At 34.0% G+C, this 6,000-nt stretch overlaps 1 long non-coding RNA gene across 1 annotated transcript; it reads right to left on the bottom strand.

Annotated features, from left to right (window-relative positions):
* Positions 1–1,027: 1,027 nt before the first annotated feature.
* LOC136271828 (uncharacterized) lies at positions 1,028–4,501 on the bottom strand. The gene is made up of 3 exons (XR_010709815.1): positions 4,316–4,501; positions 2,622–2,661; positions 1,028–1,472 (listed from the first exon to the last, which is right to left on the bottom strand). It is a non-coding gene; the product is annotated as an uncharacterized lncRNA (long non-coding RNA).
* Positions 4,502–6,000: the final 1,499 nt, after the last annotated feature.

Here is a 6,000-nt window from a genome sequence, read left to right as displayed (position 1 = left end):
CACAATTATACAAATCTGAACTCAACATAAAGAACGCGCTTAAAGTGAAGATGTCACATTTTTTTGTATTGACCTTTATTCTGTTATATCATTTACTTCTAAATAAACATCCTCCGCAGTTTTCATTTTGTTGCAGCTTATGTAAATACCAAGCACAACGAATAATACAATGCCAATTAAACAGATACTAAATATTATAATGCTGGTTGTGAAATCCAAGCCTGTCCATTTTATTATCTGGTGAAGAATGGAACCCTTATCCAAGCATCCTTAAGGATGTGATGGATGAGGGTCAGTTGGGTATATCCCTCTAACTATTTTTAGAATCGGTAGGACAACAAAGTAGTACCTTTAAGCAAAATAGTCCCTGTACTTGCAGAGTGTATATACATTAATTGGGACATTTTAAATCAGAATGCTTGACACATGTCAGAGAAGAGGATTTGCAATTTTAAAAGCAAGTGTCAAAATTGAATTATCATTTGAAGAAAAGAAATGAAATTGTTTGATGTACACCCTTTCCAAAACTGAGAAATTCCCTACTTTTACTTTCATTTTCAGAGTTTTTCGATACAGACGCATTTTGCCGGAAAACGAATCTGACTTCAAACCACGAAATTTTAACAGGAAAGAGACAATTTGATGAGCTTTCATTCAAGAGGTCCCTCGTTGCTGAACGAAAATTAGGGCCGGAGCTATGAACCATAACGTAAACATTACCACCTATAGAAAATGCATTAGTGGACTATACCCAGTTTCCGAATTCGCCGTAAGGCTACGAGGGTGTAAATGGAATATCGTGCGACACTAGTCCACGTGTACCTTGTTTAAAGAAATCAAAATAAAAGCTATTTATATCACTATTGAATACTGTTCACCCAGGGTATATAAGGCCTTACCTGGCCACACTTCGAGTCGTTTTAAAGCAACTTAATAATTATATTATTAGGTTCATGTTCTAAAATTTGTTGTCTAGTGGTGGGATTTTTAGGATAATTGTTTCTGCATCAATGCATCAAAAGAAATATATGGGAGGGTATTTAAACCCTCGTAGCCTTACGGCTAATTCGGAAAATGACCCTCATCTATCACATCCTTAAGAATGCTTTGATAAGGGTTCCATTTTCCCTCATTGAGACTCCAGGCTTTACTCTGGTTTAAAAGGAATCTTTAAAGCAATAAAGACAACAAATTTAAAACATCAACGTAATAAGAGAAAATAAAATAACAACATTTTGAAAAGAAAAATACATTTATTAATCAAGTTGAATTATACCCAATAATTACTCCAAAGTCCGATCTATCCATGTCATCAAGAACACACCACAGTCTATACAGTTCATCGTTCACCAACACGCAAAAATATGTCACTGTGACCATGTTCCTCCTGTGCAATCATATTATGAATAATCCTGAGACTGTATCCGGGTACTCGTAAATCGGTCCATCGATGAAAATATGGGAAACCACTTCTATAAGAAAATCAATTCTTAGATGAGCTTAAACTAGTATCAGAATAAGTGTTACTCAATTCTCTTCAATAAAATGTATAAAATGTTTTTGCATTTGCCCAATTTGCAGTTTCTAAAATGTCTTTTAGTTGCACACCTCTAGCAAAAGCTGCTGAGGTAGAAGCACTTCTGTAAGAATGAGCCGAAAAAACTTTCTCATCAATACCAGCTTTTTTCAATATTTCTTTCAGCCATCGAGCAACTGTACAAGTTGAAATTTCATCATAAGGTCTAAATGAAACTAATAATTTGCTAGTTTTTCTTAAATCCTTTGTTTTTTCATAATTATATCGCAATGTGTGTAACACACAACAACTTTTGTCAGAGAAAGAATTTATTTTTACTTTTTTCATATCATGACCTGGTCTAGAAGTTTTATGTAAATCAGAAATGGTGAAAACCACGTATTCACCATGGTCAGACATATTTTTGATATTCAATGATATTAATGTCTGAACCCTTTGTGCTGTAGTCAAAGCTATCAGTGATGCCAATTTCATAGTCAAATTTTTCAAATCTAAATTCTCCAATGGGTAAAGAGATTTTAAATATGTCAAAACCTTACCAACATCCCATGTTGAGGTATACTTTGGTTTAGGTCTATTTTTCAAAAATACTCCTTTCATAAATCGTATCAGCAAAGGATTTTGATTAAAATAAAAATGTCCAGTGACTGAAAGTGTCTGAGTTATTGCAGCTTTGTATGCATTATAGTGTTGTATGAATATTTATTTTCGGCCAATTCTGATAAATAATTAATTAACTGATTACAAGCTGGTTGCATGGGATCGATATCCCTTTGATTACACCAAAAATTCCACTTTGTCCAAATAAAGTTGTACTTTTTATTGGTACTTTGTCTCCATGAATTTGAAATGAGCTCAATAGATTTCTCTGAAAGACCTCTGCTTTTGAGGTTTCTCCTGATACCATACAAGCGAATAAAAACATGTTTCTTCTGTTTAGAGGATGTAACTGATTGTTGTGAGCTAACCGAAGTAGATTTGGAATTACTGGCAGACGCACTGGAATTCCTATTAACATGTTTAGTAGCATCGGATACCAGGTTTGTGTTGCCCACTTTGGTACAACTATAATTGCCTTGCTCACCTGATCGTCCTCCAACTTCTGTAAAACTCTCCCAATCAAACTGAAAGGAGGAAAAATATAAGGTTTAAAATCTGACCAACTGATAGAAAATGCATTTGAAGTAAAAGCAAAAGGATCAGGAAATCAGGAAATAAAATTTTCTAATTGTCTATTTAGTCTAGATGCAAAGAGATCCATGTCTGGATAAAAAAATATTCTACATACTTCATCAAAAACCTTTTCATTCAATTTCCATTCTGTTGAATCAATGAAGGATCTAGACATATAATCAGCAGTAACATTATTTTTTCCCGCAATATGAACAGCAGAAATTAGTATATTCTTATTATCACACCAAAGCCAAATATTTTTAGCCTCTTCAAATAATGATAATACAGATCCACCTTGATTATTAATGTATGAGACAGCAGCGCTATTGTCTGATCTAATACAAATGCGTATATTATTCATATTCTGACATAAACTCTGTAATGCAAATTTGATAGCCATAATTTCTAAAATATTTATATGCAAAACTGATTCTGTTTGACCATCTGCCACCAGTGATTTTACCATTTAGATTTGCACCCCATCCAGCTTTCGAAGCATCTGTTTCCAAATAAATATCTACTTTTGGGTCCCGTATCCATTTCCCATTCCTAAGTGTTATATTTTCTTTCCACCAAACTATTTCGTTAATAGACATATCACTTAATAACATTTGTGCATCATAATTGTTATTCTCTTTAGCCAAAGCTTGAACTTTATCTCTGTCTAAGTATCTAAAAAATAGAGCTCCTATATTTATTGCATGAAGGGAGGAAGTAAATAATCCTATTAATCTTGCAGCCTCCCTAATAAAACATACTTTTTTGGTTGAAAGTAAGTTACAATAAGAAATAATTTTCTCAACTTTTTCATCTGGCAGATATACCTTAAATTTGACAAAGTCTATAATATGACACAAATAATGTATTTCTTGAGATGGTATTAAAACCGATTTTTCTCTGTTAACAACAAATCCAAAGTTTTCTAACAAATTAACTTAAAATTTTGCATCCCGTTCACATTTAGCAAAATTATTAGCCTGAATTAATGAGTCATCAATATGATAAAATGAAGATATTCCTAGCTGTCGTATAAAAGCAAAAAAGGGCTTCATTAATTTCGTAAAAACTCTCGGAGCTGATGCCAAACCAAAAATTTATGCATTGCATTGATAAAGGACTCCTTTCCAAAAAAAAATTCAAATACTTTCTGTCATTTTTATAAATGGGTACTGACAAATAGGCATCCTTCAAATCAATACTGACAAAAAATGAGTTTCTTTTTATTGAAGATAAAACTACATCTAAAGTTTCCATCTAAAAATGGTGATAAGTAAAAAATTCATTCATTTTAATCAAATTTATCACCGGTCTAAATTTGCCATTTTTCTTTTCCACTATAAAAATATTAGAAATAAATTGATTTGCTTCAAACTTACTTACACTGATTGCATTTTTATTCAGGAGATATATAACCTCTTGATCTATTATATCCGTTTGTTTTTCATTAAATTTAATAGGAACAGGAATTTTGTTTTGAAGAGGAATTTCATCAAACTCAATTTTGTAACCTAAAATTGTATTAAGGATCCATGAATCTGAAGTTATCTTCTCCCATTCTCTTATATTGTTTGCTAAACCCCCAGCAACAAAATTAAAGTTACTCACATCTAATAATTCTCCTGGTATCTGCTGTACCCTGCTCTGCCTTGTCCTCGGTTGTAACCCGAGCCTCTTGACCGGCTTGACCTGCCGCCTCCTCGAGAGTATGGATTGAACTGACTTGTCCTTCCTCGGAAGTTCATTTTCCCCCTGAAGTTTTTTGATTGAATATTGCGAGGAAAACCAGGTGTTAATTGACGCATCAGAAATTTCTTTCATACGTTTTGTAATGTCAGAGGGGAAAAGCGTTTTCTCTTCAATTGGAGTTGTTGCAGCACACAATTGTTGAAATCTCTTATGTACAAATGGCCTGAGAATAAAACGGCATCTTACATTCAACTCGTACATCGCATTGCATGCCAGAGTAATTGCACCCGAAACTCGTTTTTTGGCTTTTTTCATTTCAAATTTATTTGTCTTGAACATTTCAGCAAGTGAAATAATGGGAACTATAGATAGACCGAGAATTCTTTGCGTATCTTGCAATGTTTTGTCTCTTTGTTGAACATTAGGAAAAAGATTTTTCCAGATTTCAGAATTTATTAATGGTGGCACAAGATTTTTACAGTTTTCTGGAATTTTGACTTCATCTAAATATTTTGAAACATCAGCCTTTTGGGTACAACCCATTTTAATAAACTTCTGAAATCGACTCTGAAAATTTTGTTTCATCCTCAAATATCTTTGGCATTGAAATTTCAGAATTATCGTCATCAAAGACCACCTCTGAGTCATTATCAATAGAGAACCTATCTGTTTCGTTATTTTGAACATGATCGAAATCCGATTCCGGAAAACATTCTATCGCCCCTTCTGGGTTCTCGCCGGTAGTCCCGGAAGTGCATGGTTTGTTGTTATTATCGACGTGTTCGGTTCTCTTAAGAAATTCATTCAGTAATGAAAATAATTGGGAAGGATTAAAGTCTTGTTGTTTTTTATTTTTTGTGGTTTTTTCTTCGTTTTTTCTTTTGTTGTGTACCTTTTTTGCTGAAGCCTTTCCCCTTTTGTTGGAACTTATTCCTTTACCCTTCCCGGTTGTTGAAGTAGAAGCCACGCTTCTTGTGTTTGGTCGGTCGGCATTTTCCTTCTGTATGTTCGTTTCAACCTCCGAATCCGACGCAAATAACTGAACAATGTCCTTATCGACATTTTCATTTTCAGAGCTGGAGTCAGATAAATTTGGCATTCTACCAGGTATGAAAGGGAGTTTTCGCGAACACCCGAATTTTCTCCAACACTCAGTATAAGAAATGGTACTGCAGCGCAGTAAAGAATTCTGTCATATACTGCGTGAATGACCCACGTACACGTGGCCTTTTACACGAAAGACTCGAAGTGTGGCCAGGTAAGGCCTTATTTACCCTGGGTGAACAGTATTCAATAGTGATATAAATAGCTTTTATTTCGATTTCTTTAAACAAGGTACACGTCGACTAGTGTCGCACGATATTCCATTTAAACCAGAGTAAAGCCTGGAGGCTCAATGAGGGAAAATTCCTATAAATAATACAAAGTGCAACATTATGACAGTCTCTCTCTCTCTCTCTCTCTCTCTCTCTCTCTCTCTCTCTCTCTCTCTCTCTCTCTGTTTTATAGTGATCTATAACGACTTCAAGAAACTTCATCATATAGACACAACTAAGCTATTATTTGAAACAAGTAAAATAATAATGCAGAATGATATACACACA

Source organism: Magallana gigas, chromosome 9 (assembly GCF_963853765.1).
Source record: "Magallana gigas chromosome 9, xbMagGiga1.1, whole genome shotgun sequence".
Classification (NCBI taxonomy): domain Eukaryota; kingdom Metazoa; phylum Mollusca; class Bivalvia; order Ostreida; family Ostreidae; genus Magallana; species Magallana gigas.
Note: the sequence above shows the minus strand (reverse complement) of the source record. Positions and strands in the feature narration are given on the sequence as shown.